Source organism: Ornithorhynchus anatinus, chromosome 8 (assembly GCF_004115215.2).
Source record: "Ornithorhynchus anatinus isolate Pmale09 chromosome 8, mOrnAna1.pri.v4, whole genome shotgun sequence".
In the NCBI taxonomy this organism is placed as follows: Eukaryota; Metazoa; Chordata; class Mammalia; order Monotremata; family Ornithorhynchidae; genus Ornithorhynchus; species Ornithorhynchus anatinus.
The window spans coordinates 17,322,526-17,340,476 of NC_041735.1; the positions used below are offsets into that span (position 1 = coordinate 17,322,526).

The 17,951-nt window shown below is 40.2% G+C and overlaps 1 long non-coding RNA gene across 4 annotated transcripts in view; it reads left to right on the forward strand.

Moving 5' to 3' along the window:
• The window catches only part of LOC103164817, a 110,628-nt gene that overhangs the window by 80,751 nt on the left and 11,926 nt on the right, over positions 1-17,951 (forward strand). The gene's annotated exons all lie outside the window — the stretch shown is intronic.

Below are 17,951 nucleotides of genomic sequence, written 5' to 3' on the forward strand. Positions count from 1 at the left end.
ATAGAGTTTATCCAGAGCATTTTTTATCAAGAATCTCTGGAAAAAAAAGGTCAATGCACCATTCAATGTCTAACGTTAATGATAACTGTGGTGTTTTTTTAAGCGCTTACTCTGTGCCAAGCACTGTACTAAGCTCTGGAATAGATAAAAGATATGCAGACTGGACACAGTCTCTGACTCACATGGAACTCATAGTATAAGAAGGAGTGAGAACAGCTATTTAATCCCCATTTTAGAGACAAAGAAACTGAGCCACAGTTAATAATAGTAAAAATAATAATAATGGTAATTAAAAAGATATTTCTTAAACACTTTCTATAAGCCAAGTGCAAGAATAAGCACTGGAGTAGATACAAGATAATCAGAACAGAGGTAGTCCCTGCCTCATGTGGGGCTCACAATCTATGGAAAGGAGAGGGTTCCAGGGCCGGTTGGCACATTTTGATTTATGAAATGTTAACCAGGCAAAATCTTTCAAGATACGATAAATGAATGATTTTTTAATAACTATTGGTTGCTCATCTCATAGGTTAAATTACTAGGTCGCCCTCTCCTTAGCAGGGATGGCACTGGGGAAGAGGGAGGCAGGACTTTCCGTGAAGCTTAGGGGGATGGAACTGAGGGGATTCTCCGGCAGGGGTCAGAGAGCTGCCATTTCTGCCCCTGCCGTCACCATTACCACGATCAAGAAAGCAAGAGGGGTGGGAGCCAGGAGGCAGAATGCATCATATATATGACTGGCGGGGGGAGGTGAGGCCATTTTTGGTCAGAGCTAAACCTCTTTACTTTGGATTGGTAGAACCAATAGGATGCCCAGACAAATTGGTAACACATCAAAGTGCCTCATGCAAATCGTACCCCCATCACTGACCTGGTCATGCTATTTTTATCTCTCTGAAATTATCATTGTCCTTATCTCCATTCAAACTCATAATGCACGTGACATTATTCAGAGCTGATGCTTGTGCACTCCCTAAAACAAAAGGATTAACCACACATTTCTTAAAGCCAAATATTTTATTTTTCTTTGCCTGTAAAGTGACAGCAGTGATGCAACCAATTGCCGTTGAGTCATGGAAGGGACGAGTGAAAAGTCTCTTAAATCTTAAGAAGTTGCTTCAAGAGACTCACTGCTTATAACAGTCTACTTTTATGGCGGTCCAGGAGACTTAGGTTGAGAGTCAGGCTCAGACAATCTTGTGCTATGCCAAGGGAGAGCACAAGAATCGATGTGGTTTAGTGGAAACAGCACAGATCAGGAAGAGGACTTGGATTCTAATCCAGGCACCTCTACTTGCCTGCTCTGTGACCTCAGGCAACTCACTTCACTTCTCTGTGCCTCAGTTCCCTAATCTGGAAAATGGCATTCATTACCTGTGCTTCCTCCTACTTAGACTGTGAGCCCCATGTGGGCCCTGTTGATGTATCTACCCCAGTGCATAGTACAGTTCTTGATTCATAACGCTTAACAGATGCCACAATTATTAGCACGCTATGTTTGAGGGCATGAAGAGTATAATGTGCTCATTTGACAAGAAATGGAAATTGTCCAAGTTTAAATGACGAATGTTACAATTAAATGGTAAATGTCATTTAGTCATCCTGTAATGTTGGTAGATCTTGACAGGATTTTGACCTCTTTTTTGGTGAGAGAATAGAATGTCAGTACAATTTAACTTACTTTTCTCATTCAAGTTCAATCACCAAGTGCTTCCCAGTATTAAAAGCATTATATTTTTGAATCCTTTGGTTTCCCTTGGAAGGGAACATATTCAGTAAAGGAGTAATGACATCTAAATGTCACATGAAAGAATGAAACAGTGAACCATCAGCCCCTGGATTTATGATACAGTGAAGGGAGACGGCCAAGAGGTCCAGCTGGAGGAGGTAAAGTCTGTTTTACTGATAGATGTGCCAATTCAAAGACAACTGGATATATCTTGGGAAGCTACTCAGAGTGCCTCAGTTTTCTCATCTATAAAATGAGGATTCAGTGCCTGTTCTCCCTTACCCATGGACTGTGAGCCACATGTTGAGCAGGGACTATCCATCCTTGTTATCTTTTATTTACCCCAGTGCTTAATACAGAGCTTGGCACTTAATAAATGCTTAAAAATACCACAAATAATATTATCATTGTTACTATTATTAGCCCCAAGATGTACTTATACAGAGCACTGGATGGTGCCCATTTTTGCACCTACATTTAATTAAACGAGTCAGGAGTTAATTGTGGGAGAAGTTTGGGCTTTCAAAATCAGTGGTTAGGCAACTAACGAGTTCACAATTAAAGCTCTGTTCATTTTCTGCATGAGCAAAAGAATGACTTTGTAAAAAAAAAAAGGCAGGGTGTTAAAATTTGGCCCTACGTATCCATCACTATGTATTTATCCTGCAATGACAAGGTGCTTATGTGCTCACTCTTCATGTTTCCGTGTAATTAAACAGCCAATAGTTTTTCTTGTAAGTAGGGAATGCTTGCCAGTGATGTATGCTTGAAAAGAAAATCTTAACGAGTGTGGAGATTTGATGGTTAGTCATGTCAGAGCACTGAATGGCCCCAAGATTGAAACATCAACCACCTTTGGTGCTAATAAACACATTCCATTGCTTAAATGGATCTTTACCCTCGCTGTTTCCCTCCCAGGAAAGGCGATTAGGGCCGGAGATGTTACCTCAAATCAAAAATCCTAGCATAAGGCATGTTTCAAAATCACAGGATCCTTGTAAAGCAGGAGCATCATGAATTGAAGCTCTAGCTGACATCAGATTTATTTATTAAGATTTTTACCCTTTCATTGCAGGGAAAGTCTGGGTGGCAGTCATTTCAAAGGGTTATAAAAATTCTATTTCCTCATCTAGGCAAAGGTAAAGAGTAAAATGCAGTTTTAAAAGTGTACTATAGCATTTACATTTTAATCTTATGCCATGCTTTGATTCCTGACAAAGTAGATGTGGGTTTTTCCAGAGGAAGGAGGTGGGAAAGGCTAGGATGGGGGAGAGACATCTCCAGGACAAGTGGAAGAAGAGACTAAGAAAGTCTGCAACCTTCATTTAAAAAAGCATTCCTAATGTTTTCAAACTTGATGTTTCAGGAGTAGACTAGAATTCTTAATAAATCCATATCATTTTTACTGGTCATAGTCCCCAAGGTGGTAATGACAGAAACCTCTAAATTATGCATTGTGTGAGTCTGTGCCGTTTCTAAAGTACTTAAGATTTCTCCTAAGTGTAGACGAGGGCTAAGTGTCTCCCAAGAGAAACACCTAAAACCCTCCTGGAAAATGGATAAAGCAACCAAGCAATCAATCAATCAACCAATCATGACATTTATTAAGTGCCTGCAGTGTGCACAGTACTGTATAGTGCATTGGGAAGAAGACATAGACAGTAATTGAGACATGGTCTTTGTCCACAAGGGATTCAAAAATCTAAAGTATGAAGAGGGAAGTGGGGGAGAGACCAGACAGGAAGAGAGGAAAAAAAAGGAAACAGACAAAAATAAGCAATCACAATTAATGGTAGAAAGCACTTACCGTGTGCAGAGCCCTGAACTAAGCACTTGGGAGAGTACGTTACGATATAGATTTTTTTAATGGTATTTTCTAGGCACTGTTCTAAGTGCTGGTGTAGATTCATGGTAATCAGATTGGACACAGTCCATGTCCCACATGGGGCTCACATTCTTCATCCACATTTTACAGGTGAGGTAACTGAGTCACAGAGAAGTGAAGTGACTTGCCCAAGGTCACACAGCAGACAAGTGGCAAAGTCAGGACTAGAACCCAGGTCCTTCTAACTTCCAGGCCCGTACTCTCTCCTTTATGCCACTCTGCTTCTCTACGTAGTTGGTAGACACATTCCCTGCCCAATAAGGAGCTCATAATAAAATAAGTTTGTGGCCTAGTAGAGAGAGCCCATACCTGGGAGTCAGGAGACCTGTGCTCCAGACCCTTCTCCATCATTTTTATACTGTGCGTTCTAGTCGAGTCACAACTTCTCTGTGCCTTGGTTTCCTCATCTGTAAAGTAGGGATTAAATATCTGTTCTCCCTCCCCTTATAATGTGAGATAGGGATTGAGCCCTATCTGATTATCCTGTAGCTAGCATAGTGCTTGGCTCATTGTAAACACTTACGTGGCTCAGTGGAAAGAGCATGGGCTTTGGAGTCAGGGCTCATGAGTTCGAATCCCAGCTCTGCCACTTGTCGGCTGTGTGACTGTGGGCAAGTCACTTAACTTCTCTGTGCCTCAGTTCCCTCATCTGTAAAATGGGGATTAAGACTGTGAGCCCCACGTGGGACAACCTGATTCCCCTATGTCTACCCCAGCGCTTAGAACAGTGCTCGGCACATAGTAAGCACTTAACAAATACCAACATTATTACTTACCACATGCTTCAATAATTATCATTAAAGGAGCTCGTCCTTGGTCTCTTCACTGGCAGTCTTCCTCATCCTGCAAATTCTGGGAAGGTAGATTTTCCGTATCTGTGGCTGGGAGGAGGGAAGCTGCCCCTGGACACTGGGAGTCCTACCAGTGTGGACATTTTAGTGATGGTGGGAAGGAAGAGAGAGGCTGTCCCTACCTGACTGCAGCTCTCTGTGGACTCCAGAGTCCCAGTGGTTTGCTAGTTGCAGCAGCCCAGAGTCTGAAAGAAATTAGGTTAAATCAAAAAAAAAAAAAAAAGGAAGTAGAAGAATCAGGCCGTGTATAAGAATATCACAATAGTGTGTCTGTCCCACTGGCAAAGGTAGTACCCCAGTAGTATCCTCTTAGATTGTGAGTGCCATGCAGGTCATAGACCATGTCCAATCTGCTTATATTGTAACTCTCCCAATGCTTAACACAGTGTTTGGCACATAGCCCTTAAGCAACACCACAGTTATTAGAGGGGGATGCTCTTGAATTCAGTGAAGCATCATTGCCTCATTGGTGAGCCTGAGAAAGTTGGTTAATGTGTTGGTTGACTGCACAGCATCTGAACTGATTGGCTGTTTTAGGAAACTCTAAAAGCATTTTCTTTTTTAATGGTAATTGGGTTTTCTTTTCTTTTCTTTTTTATTGGTTTGTGTTAAGCGTTTAGTATATGCTAAGTACTGAGGTGGATGCAAGGTAATCATCTTGGACACAGTCTATGTCCCACGTGGGGCTCATAATCTTAAACCCCATTTAACAGATGAGGAAACTGGGCCACAGAGAAGTTAAGTGACTTGCACTAGGTCACACAGCAGACTAGTGGCTTAGCCGTTATTTCTCTGATTTGCACCTCTGCTGAAGTACAAAGGGTTGAAATAAAGCAAAAAAAAACCAAACCCCTAAACATCAAATAAAATGAACACAAAGAAACTAAATGATGTGAATATCAGCCTCTTGTGTCTCCATCTCTAGAGAGTTCCATGGAAAAGCAAGCTCAGGAACTTTGGGGAAGTCTCTGCAATTATTCTGTGTCACGGCTGCTGAGAGTTCGGATAATTAACATCCAAAACTCTCCATGGAATATGAGAAGATTTGAGAGTCAAAAAAGTTCTTCTATTACTACCATTTTAAACACACACAGAATTGCAGTGACCTCCTTTATTTCATCTTTGTAATAATAATGATAATTTTTATATTTGCTAGGCACTTCCTATGTGCCAAGAACAGCAATAAGAAACTCAGGTCTAATACAGCCCCTGTCCCTCATGATGTTCACAGTCAAAGAGGGAGGGAGAACAGATATATATTCCTTATTTTATAGGTGAGGAAACTGAGGCACAGAGAAATTGTGTCTTGCTCAAGGTCATACTACAGGCAAGTGGCAGAGCCGATATTTGAATCCAAGTCCTCTGACTCCCTAGCCCATGTTCATTCTATTAGGTCACACTGTTTCTCAGCAGCATGTCTTAAAGTTTATGTTTGAGATTGGGTTGTATCAGAAATACATAGAAAGGAGAATTACACAGTCCAACATAGATATTGTAATAAACACAGATGGTATTATAAGCCTTTTCTGGATAAACAACTTTCCTTTGGAGTTCAATTAAAGTGGCCAATTCTTGTGATTCATCCAACTCCGAATCATCTCCTCTTCTCCTAACAAAATCCAAAATTCAAAGTCCTTTTTAAAAACTATGGCATGTATTAAGCCCTTATAAGCTAAACTAAGATGCTGGGGGAGATGCAAGAGTGTCAGTTCAGACACAGTCTCTTGTTCTATGTGGGGTTCACAATATATTTTATCCCCATGTTGCACATTAAAAAATTGAGGCCTAGAGAAGTAAAATGACTTGTCCAAGATCATACAGCAGGTCAGTGGCCGAGCGAGGACTAAAACCTTGGTCTCCTGACTCCTCTTCCTGTGCTCTTTCCACCAGACCACGTCACCTTCCCCACCCTCTCCTCTCCTTCCTATGTACCAATGCTAAGCACTACCACTTTATCAACATCACTTTTGAGAAGGATTTGCATGTGAAATGTCTATATGACTGAGGTGATCAATCATTCCTTTTTCCTGTCATTTGGGACCTGAAATCTGCACTTATAGAGTACCGGCTCTTGTCATATGTGAAAGCAGAAACTTTTAGCCAGTAAACATCTCCATGTCCAAAACAATAACTGATGGCATGTTGCTACCCCATAAACCAATGTTTTTACCCTGGCAATCAGAGCTCAAAGAGTTCTTTACTACCTTTTTTTTCTTTTCCCTCTACTCCTTCTCTACATCAGTTTCCATCTTTGTGTTCCTCTGAATATTTATGAGGAGGGAAGGAAGTGAAAGAAGATATACATACATATACATTGGGTGTAGGATGTGTGTATACATCCTACACATAAACTCATATAAACTGGCACAATTTTGGCAGCATTAGGAAAGGTTGAGGGCACTGCCCCTGCTGCTGCTGAAATAGATAGAAGTGGGACCTGTAACTATAGTGACCTCAGCTGCTGTGGCATCATTAATGGCTGAGGTTTTTCTTCTCATTTGCTTCAGTCATTGCTGTTCCACTTCTTGCTGGGCTCCCGGTGGAGGATAGCAGTGGTGGCATTGGCAATGGCCACTTTTCTTCTAATGGGGAGAGTACAGGTCCAGAAGTCAGAAGACCTGGGTTCTAATCTTGACTCTGCCACTTGCCTGCTTCGTGACCTTGGGTGAGTCAATTCATTCCTCTGGGCCTCAATTTCCTTATCTGTAAAATGGATTCTCCTATGAATCAACTTCTTATCATGGAAGGACAGTTTGCATATGCCAATGAAGCTTAGAACTATGTCAATGAGATATTATCTCACCAGGGTTACCCATAATGGAAAGGTCAAAGCCGAAGTATCAGACAAAGTTTATTCACCTGTACTGGGCAGCAGCAGCACATGAGAAAGAGTCAAAGGTGGTTGATCAAGTGATCAAAATGTTGAACAGAGACAATGGCAGACTTGAGTTTTTACTGTGCAGAAGGTAATGGTAAATCATTTCCATATTTTTTACCAAGAAAACTCTATGGATAACCCATAGAGTCACTATGAATTGGAAATAACTTGACGGCATTTGAAGAAGAAGAAAATGGAGACTAAATATCTATTCTCCTTCCTACTAAGCCTGTCAGTACCATGTGGGTCAGGGACTGTGTCCAAAATACATATAGTTTATCTACTCCAGGGCTTAATACAGTACTTGGTACATACTAAGTGCTTAACAAATACCACAGTTTATTATTATTATCATTACTATTAGCATTATCATTAATGATTATTAGTACCACTCCTTGCTGGGCTCTTCAAGGTTCTCTCCTTTACCTGGAACTTAGTAAGAAACTGAGAGGCAGCAACAGCAGCAAAAGCAATACAAGAATGGAAATGCAAGCCCACCTCAATCCATGCATTTGAGCACTGGGGCATTTCCACTGGGATAGTAGCACTGACTCTGCTAGGATGAGAAAGAGAGAGGAGAAAGACACCCTAATGAGAGACAGAGGCAAAGAATCTGTGTGTGTGTGTGTGTGTGTGTGTGTGTATGTGTATGTCTTCCCATCCTGTTCCTAACCCCCTTCCCAAAGGAGAAAAAATGATCATTGTTTCCAGGGAATATGTCTTATCTTCCATCCACATCTTTTTCATGGTTTGGTATTATTAGCCCTGCTTTTCCCTAAAACTTTGCTTGGAAAAGCCTGATGCTTGGCTGTGCAGGGCACAGCTGGCTACACCAGGAGTCAGGGATCAGACAGCATCAGTGATTTGTAAAAAGAGAGGAAACAGGATGCTTTCAGGCTGGGAGTGGGGTGGGCATGAAGTATATGGGGGACAAGGGTAAATGGGGCAGTGAGAGGGGAGCAGTGAGTAGTTAGTATTTTCGGAATCTTGGAAATGTCCTCACACCCTAATGAACACAAATTAGATGCCAGATTCCATTTTCTGCCCCTTAGATTTTCAAAGTTATGAACATGACTTGTTGGGTCCATTAACTTCAATTTACACAAGTTCACTATTGCACTACATCAATTCATTCCCCAACTGATGACCTCATGCCAGCTTCTTTCAAACCCTAGCTCAGTCTTTCATACTTTCAGTCAACCCTGAAGTCAATCCAAATCACATAACCCGATCAGGTTTCTAGACCCCCGGGTTTTTAGACCAAATAAATAGTTAAACAGCTAGTCAGATTCAAACGGACAGGTGAGACCCATAAGTCTGAAATGAATGTATTTAGGAAAAAAGTAAAAATCAATTATTAAACTTCACCACAATTCTACAGGGTTATAATACTATGTTAGCAGGTTGTGAAATCACTTTTGTTTTTCAACAGACAAAAATCAAATGTCACATAGAGTGTTCATTTAATATCAATCAATTGTAATTATTGAGCACTTACCAGGTACAGAGCACTATACTAAATCCTTGAGAGACTGTACTATAACAGAGTTGCTAGACATGCTCCCTAATCCTCAGAGAACTTACAGTCTAGATACAGATGCTGATGATGATGACATTAGTATTACTTTTCAGGGATAGATGCAATTCTGTTCCTTCTCACAAACCTAAGTAGGAGAAGAGCAATTTCTCTAATAAATAATTCTCTGAGTTGATATTCAGTATAGGTTGTAATATAGCAGTGACCTATTGAGAGTAAACAATAGCATCCTGTCGGTCTGGCATGTGGCCATCAGGGGTAGGCATGATCTCCTTGAGCAGAAACTTTAGAACCACTGAGAAACCATGATTTACACTAACCAACCAGGGCAGACTTTTCAAGAAGCAAGCACATCAGAGCATCTTAGGACAATATTTTAACTCAATCTAGGATGGAATGCCATTCACAGGTATGTCTTATTAAGCAAACTTCCACCTGAAAGACAATTCCTTATAAATTGCAAGTGTGTCCTCTTCAAAAATGTAATTCTTCAAGATATGTCCTCTCTCAATGGCCAAAATACTTGCTGTGGTATCAGATGCTCACGTTTGCACTCACCCACTGAAGGGATAGCAGTCACAATATTTGCAACATGTACTCAATATTAAATTAATAATTTCACAAGAGAAATAATAATGTTGGTATTTGTTAAGGGCTTACTATGTGCAGAGCACTGTTCTAAGCGCTGGGGTAGGCACAGGGGAATCAGGTTGTCCCACATGGGGCTCACAGTCTTAATCCCCATTTTACAGATGAGGTAACTGAGGCACAGAGAAGTTAAGTGACTTGCCCACAGTCACACAGCTGACAAGTGGCAGAGCTGGGATTCGAACCCATGACTTCTGTCTCCAAAGCCCATGCTCTTTCCACTGAGCCACGCTGCTTCTCCTGGCAATACCGTATGCCATAATTAACTGAGTGATTTTCCTTGAATCTTCTCTAATATATATTCATTCAATCATATTTATTGAAGATGAGTGCAAGCTTTAACATAAGGAACATTTATGAAGGCAAATGCTTAATAACAATACTTGTATATCTTGTTATTAATAATAATGCTAATAAAAAGAAGGGTATTTGTTTAGAGCTTACTTATGTTCCAAGCACAGTACTAAGCTCTGTACAAGATATTTAACTCAGATACAATTCCTATCCCACATGGGGCTCACAGATTAAAGATAAGGGAGAACAACTATTTCATCCCTCTTTTACAGATGAGGAAACAAAGTCACAGAGAGTTAAATGATATGCCCAAGGTCACACAGCAGGGAAGTAGCGGAACCAGCATTAGAACCCTGGTTCTCCTGACTCCCAGATCTGAGCATTTGCTACTAGGCCACCTTTTTCCACTGAGATCACTGATTGTCTTATTGAGATCAGAGCAATCTTCAACAAAACTAAATCAGACAGAAGGTTGCCCTCAGTAACTGGCTTCTAATGAAATATCTTACAGTGAAAAAGCTGGAACAAATGAACAAAAATTGGCAAGAATAGAACTTATGAGAAACGCTTTGGAGAAGATAGTTCCTATGTGAAAAACCTCTTCGTCAAGCTGTCAGGGTGAAAACTATCAACCTGACTTTAAAACAAGGAGCTCTAGAAAAGTGATTACCTCTCAATCCTCCCAGGAAGATCACTCTAGTTAGCCGGGATATTTAGTGTGACCACCCCACTCATGGAATGCAGAAGCCAAAAGGGAGTGAACCTGTTCCTTCCATTTCACTTGTCTGGCATGGAACCAGCCCTAAAGAGCTTCGAGTTCAGCCAGAAACACTGTCTTGCCAGGTCTGCTGCTGCCAAACAACAGCAGAGAGAGTATCATTACAGTAATAGGTTGCAATGCTGCTAAACATAAAAAGATTGCTTTCCGGTAAAACTGCTGACATGTGGGACTCTCTTGGAAAAGACATTGAGAGAGACAAGTCTCTCAGATCTATAGTGTGCGTAATAGTTCAGAGTTTAATCAATTTTCATTTCTTGAAACTAAAATAATCTTGATTTATAAAATTCAGTAAATCAGTTCTTTTTTATGTCTTCCTTGAATTATGAGGATCTCAGTAAGAAGCTAGTTGATAGAACTCATGCTTCTTGAAAGTGACTTTTTTTTTTTGATAGTATTTGTTCCCCTTTCAGGGTCACACCTGGAGAGTTTCCAGTACTCTACCAGTCTCGGTTCGGCAAGCAGAGGTCTACCCATTCCATTCCTAGCTTGGGCAGTGGCTAGCGAGTGGAAGGCAACATGCTACAAGTCAAAACTCAACCATGCTGGGCAGCAGTGGCTTGGGAGAGAGTCAAGGGCAGAGACTGGAGTTTACGGTGAGAAAGGTGTCAGTGGTAAATCACTTCCACATTTTTATCAAGAAAACTCCATGGATACACTACCAGAACGATTGCTGATGGAGAGCGGGTGTTCTGGGAGAGAAGTGTCTGTGGTGTCGCTAAGTGTCAGGAATGACTCAACGGCATAAGACAAGACAAGCATTTGTTAAGCGCTTCCTATATGCCAAGCAGTGTTCTAAGCACTGGGGACATATAAGGTAATCAGGTTGTCCCATGTGGGATTCACAGTCTTAATCCCCATTTTACAGATGAGCTAACTGAGGCACAGAGAGGTTAAGTGACTTGCCCAAAATCACACAGCTGACAAGTGGCGGAGCCAGGATTTGAACCTATGACCTCTGACTCTAGGAGTCAGGAGATCTGGATTCTAATCCTGAATCTGCCACTTGCCTGCTGTGTAATCTTAAGCAAGTCACTTAACTTCTCTGGGCCTCAGTTTCCTCATTTGGTAAAGTGAGGTTTAAATAGCTATTTCCCTTCTACTTAGTGTGAGTCCTGTGTGGGACAGGGACTTTGTCTGACCTGATTATCTTATTACATAAGATATTCTGATCATATAATCATCATAAGATTCTGATTATTTAAGAATATCTACCCTTGCATTTAGCACAGTATTTGTGGCTTAAATACAATTATTTTTATTATTACAGTAATAATATTAATGGCAACATCTGTGACTGGCCAGTTTAAAGAGTCTCGTCCCTCAACTGCCCTTTCCACCCTGCATTACTACCAGTATCTACTAGGACAGCCTCGCCCACACTCTTTAACATACAGGCTTTAAGAATATATGCTTTTAAAGGAAAGCCTGTTTTTTATGATTTGCAACACCAATAAAACAGGATTGATCATGGAAGCAATTCTCCAGTAAGGAAAACAAACAAATCCCTTCTTCCTTCAACACACTGCATGTGGGCCCATATCTTTAGGAGTTTGGTGAAAGAAGTTCTGGAATAACCTTTATTTATGCTTTAGGAACCACTTTCCACTGGGCTGTCAGCTGCTGGGCTTTGGGGGAAGCAGCAGAGAATATGTATTAATGTGGACCCTCTGTAGAACTCATTTTATGATTCCAACAAATAACGTGAGGTTTGAGAACCTTAGACAAAAGGTGTTGCAGTATATCTCAGCATTACTATTATTGCTGCTCGTAGATTTTGCTAAATAAATGTCAGGCAGGTTAATAAATATCATGCGACTTCTCACTGTAAATCATAAAAATCACAAGATATTTTAGTCAGGCTTTTAGCCAAATTGCTGACTATCTTGTTTCTACCCATATTGATTTTTTCTTGAGTTTTTTATTGAATTATTTCATATAATGTGAAAAATCACACACTTTAACTAGGCATAGAAACATTATGATTAATAAAGATATACAAAAGCTTTTTGCTGCCATGGGACTCCAACAAGTTAATTAGTGAAATAATGGAGGCAGAAACAATTAAAACATAAAATAGAATGTTTTTCTCCATTGCAAATGGATGGAAAATGTGTGGAGAGATGAAAGGAAAGACAAATAATAAAACGCTACTTCCATCATCATACTCAGGGGCTATTGTTCATACTTTATCTAGACCCAACTCAGTTGGCTTCAAAGGGAACTGTGCTCAAATGAAGACTACACACTAGGCCCAAGGAGAATAATGATAAGTGACTGTTATCACAAAACTTCCTCAATGTAAAATGCTAAATCTCACTGAATATGCTCTCATCAGCCTGTGGCAACAGTACTTATGTGGCCAAGGGAAAACAGATGCAAAAATTATGGAGTCAGACTATGAAACTCACAAAACACTTTCCCACCATTCGTTACTTAAAGGAAAGAAGTACATTAACCAACTGAAGCATCATTTTGACGTATGACCAGAATTTAAGAATTTTTGAACTCAAAATTTCTGACATCCTCAAATGCTAAATGAGAACCTCATTAAGGGAGCTATTTCAAGCATGAAGTTTGACCTTGTTAATCTCCCCATTGAGCAGTGGATTACACACCCTTCATTACCCCAAGAATAACACAGAGACACTAAGGGATTATTTACTTTACTTTATTTACTTTACTATCTCCCTTCTCTTCCCAAACAGCCTCACAATTTTTCTGTGCTCCTTCTTTTCTTTCCTCCCACCCTGTATAACACCACCATCCAATAAAGATCCCTTAGAAAAAGCTCCTCTGGCATAAGATTCAGCATTTTCCATCCCTTCAATTAAAAAGGAAAGCTGTTCTCTCTAAGAAATTTACCAGGAATGAAGTGCCCTGAAGAGGCTCTCTTTCTCTCCACTGGGCTTGAATGGGGAAGGATAGCAGAAACTCCAAATTGGTACCATTTGTGTTGGCTCTAGAAAACACAACTGAGACACACACTCATGACTGGAAAGCAGGAAAGAGGAATCTAATAAATGTTCCCTCGGAATGAAAACCTTGGTTATAAGTGTCACTTGCAATACAGAAAAGGAACCATATTTTCAATAAACCTATACTCACTATAACAGTTTTGCAAAACAGTACAGAAACCCCTGGGGTTACAAGCACCTCACAGTAAGAACATTCTGGGTATATATTCAACAGTACTTACTAATTTATCTCAGCATACAAACCCCAGCTCTAATATTGGATCTAATTCCTGCAGGTAAATTGCCTCCCTGCCCCCTCCTCAGCCTCTCCCAATCATCTCCTATCTCCAGCTGATTTCCTGTCATCCCTCACTCCTCAAACTCAGCCTCCCCTTTTTCTCCCCAGCCCCTCAACCATGCTACAGTACTTTTTCTTTGTTTGAACCTTAATCATATCAACAGATGTTACCATAGGCACTGCTATCACCTCCACCTCCTCTTTCCCATCCTAACCCAACCCCAAAACAGGAAAGGGATGGACCAGGGTGGCATTGGAAGAGTGAAAGTGGGTACAATGACTGTTCAGAAAAAGATGTCTTCTCTCATTATTACCGTTACGGCTTTGCCTGGGGCGGGGTGGCAAATGAAGAAGGGAAATTCAGTCGATCAGATGATCATTTTTACTGAGCTCTTACTGTGTGCAGAGCGTGTATGAAACACTTGGGAGAGCACAACACAACAATATAACAGACACATTCCCTCACCACAACGAGCTTACAGTCTAATGGGGGAGCAGGGGACAGCAGTGGCAGTGGGTACACACAATTTTGTTCATTCATTCAATCATTTATTGAGCACTTATTGTGAACAGAGCACTGTTGTTATGATTAAAGTTCAAACAAAGTAAAAGAATTACTGGAGTGTGCTGGAGTTGACTAAAAACAATGGGGGAATCAAGTTTGGGGTGAGGTAAGGTAGGGCAGGAAAGCTATTTGGAACAGGGTAGCTTTGAGATGGAAGGAATAGGGGAAAGAGAAGAAGAGGTGGGTTCAGTGTAATTTGTATTTATTTGTAGCCTCCCACTGCCACTTTGGGACTGATTCTGGAAAGGATTTTAACTAATTACATGTAAAATATAGGATAAGATATAGTGGCATACAGCCATCATGTGATTCGATCACGTATTTCAAGAATATAATCTGGTTGTACCATGGAGTAATCCTGGGTTTCACTTTATTTCATTTATAATTACAAAACCCTATGAGTAAATAACCTTTTTATGTGTGCCATTGCAATAGCTAGATTAGAATGATTAGTCAGGGCTAGTGTACCCTATTTTGAAAAGTGTCCTTTGGAAGTTTCACGTATAACAAAGTTTTATGCCTCTAGTCTCCCAGAGCTAATGTCCTATTTCTACACAAGTTGATTAACAGATGGTTTCCTTTATCTTAAAACTAGAATGGAGTTGATGTAAAATACTAGTAAAATTGAGCATTCAAAGATACATTTTTAGCAGCAGCAGCATCTGTGGCAAAATTTACTTAGCTTCTAAAATGTTTGAAACAAAATATACACCAGATAATGCATATAGAAAATTGAATGAAACATCATGCCTGCCTACAAGCAGCTCATGCTCTACAGGAGGGAAGCAATCATAGATAAAATTGACTATTAAACATTTAAAAATATTGAAACAAGAAATGCTCTGCAGGGTTTCTTAGAGCAGCAGGTTCTCCTTCTTCCCCATAGGCCTTCTCACTCATCCTTCCAGTAGCGGCAAGGGTTCTCAACATTCTAAATGTTTCTTAGTTTCTTCTCCTTCACCTGCCCCAGATACACTACAGTAGGAATCAGGGGTCCAGTGAGGTAGTGGTGGGCACTGCCACTCACATTTAGATCTTACATAACTGTCACAATCTCATATGACTCTCATTTGCCTTTCCAGTTGTGAAAAGCAATGAGGAGATTGTGGTAGAATGAAATTGAGACTTGAAATCAAGGAAACCTTCATTCCTAATTGTACTTCCCTACTGGTTTTCTCTGTGAATTCATATGAAACACTTAAGCCCCTGGGATCTCAATTGGAAAGTCAGATTAACAAATGCACCATCCAACAGGGACACCATGTTTCAGGAGGTATTAGTCACATCTTATAAGTATTCGTGAGGACTGCATAGTCAACACATTTTGATGTTGAAAATCTCTCACTTGAAATTTTCTGTTACTGGAAAAAAATGAAGAAAATGAATAGAACATTACTGGGTTAGGATCTTCCAATAAAATATCAATAATCACAATTACACATTGGTATTACCTAGAGATACTATTACTCAAAGAATGTATTTTTCCAGGAGGTGGAATAGGAGGAGTTTATTTGTTTTTAACAATTATTGTTTGGGCAGCTATAAGAATGTGTATATAAGTAAATACTTTTAACCTTTGAAAGAGATTTCATATTTTTAGATGGGGATTGCTCCTGCATAAGTTGTTTTGGTCAATGTGTGAACATCCTGAGGTTATCCAGCGAATCTAGGGTGAACACAGGATAATAATAATAATAATAATGTTGGTATTTGTTAAGCGCTTACTATGTGCCGAGCACTGTTCTAAGCGCTGGGGTAGACATAGGGGAATCAGGTTGTCCCACGTGGGGCTCACAGTCTTCATCCCCATTTTACAGATGAGGGAACTGAGGCACAGAGAAGTTAAGTGACTTGCCCACAGTCACACAGCCGACAAGTGGCAGAGCTGGGATTCGAACTCATGAGCCCTGACTCCAAAGCCCACGCTCTTTCCACTGAGCCACGCTGAGGATGAACCCAGGATTCAATAACTAACAAAGCTTTTAAAGAAGCAGTGTTACCAATGAAAAGCACACAGGCCTGGAAATCAGGAGCTCTGAATTCTAATGCTGATTCTTCCACTTGCCTTCTGTGTTACCTTGTGCAAGTCACTTAACTTCTCACTTTTCACTGTTGCCTCACTTTTCTCATTTGTAAAGTGGGAAATATCCATTTTCCCTATTTCTTAGACTGTGAGCCCTATGTGGAACAGGGACTGGGAGTAATCTGCAGATATTTTACTTGCCCCACTGCTTAGTAGAGTGCTCAGCACACAATTAGCACTTAATAAATACCAAATTATAGTTATTATTATTATCATAACAGTGGCACCAAGCGATGGCTGTAGGAAGAGGAAGGGTTGTTCTTCTTGGCATCCACTGTCATAGTTAAGATTATAAGCTCCTGGAGAGCGGGAAAATTATATTTTGCTCTTATTGTATTGTCCAGTAGAAGAAGTAGCTTGGTCTATTGGATAGAGCCCGATCCTGGGAATCAGAAGGACCTGGATTCTAATTCCAGCTCCACCGATTGTCTGATGTTTGACCTGGGCAAGTCACTTTCTTTCCCTGGGCCTCAGTTACCTCATCTGTAAAATGAGGATCAAGATTGGGAGCCCAATATTGGCAGGGACTGTGTCCGGCCTATTTACCTTATATCTACCTCACTTCTTTAGCACAGCACCTGGCACGAAGTGAGTGCTTAGCAAATACTACCGTTATTGTTATTATTACTATTATTTCATGTAAGACCATTGATGCAAAAGCATGTGGACAAAATAAAAATGCTATACAAATACAAAAAGAAGATGGAGATGATAAAGTAGCCTAATGAGAAAGTTAACAGGGTAGATTAATGCCAAACATCTCTTGTTCCTGTATTTTTCTTGATTTGCTTAAACACCTGTCTTGTTGCCTTGATGTTGAAGAAAATAGCATGAAGAATAAAAAGAAAAAGAGAAGAAAGCAGATTAAGGAGGAGGGAAAGCTGCCTTGGAGAAAAAAAAGAGATGTTCTGTTACTGAATGTCTAGGGATGGAAAGCAAGTTATGTCATTAAAAGAAGAAAGGATTAGTTCCTAGAACAGCTGAGGAGAGCTGTTACTGACTGGAGTAAGGATGTAATAGATTGCATTAAAATATGGTGACAAAAGGTCCAGAGTTTTAAAAAGAAATATGTCCCAGTAATCAAAACATGACAAAAATGGGTAAAATGCACTTGAAAATCAAGATGGTTAATAAAAACAAGGATGCAGATGAGAACAAAAACGAAAGAAGCAAGAGAAGGAGAAAGAAGACTGAATAAAATGATCAGATAATCAATCCTGGAGAGAAACTGGAGTTTTAGAGAATCCTTAAGTCTGCCTTGGGCAGTGCCAAGGTCAGGATGTAAACTGGCAGTTGGAGTTGAGATTCTGAGATATATTTGTTTGAATCATTAATGGCATTTACTGAGCATTTATTGTGTGTAGAGCACTGTACTAAGCATTTGGGAGAATAAAATACAATAGAGTTGGTAGACATGATCCTTGCCTACAAGGAACTTACAGCTAGCT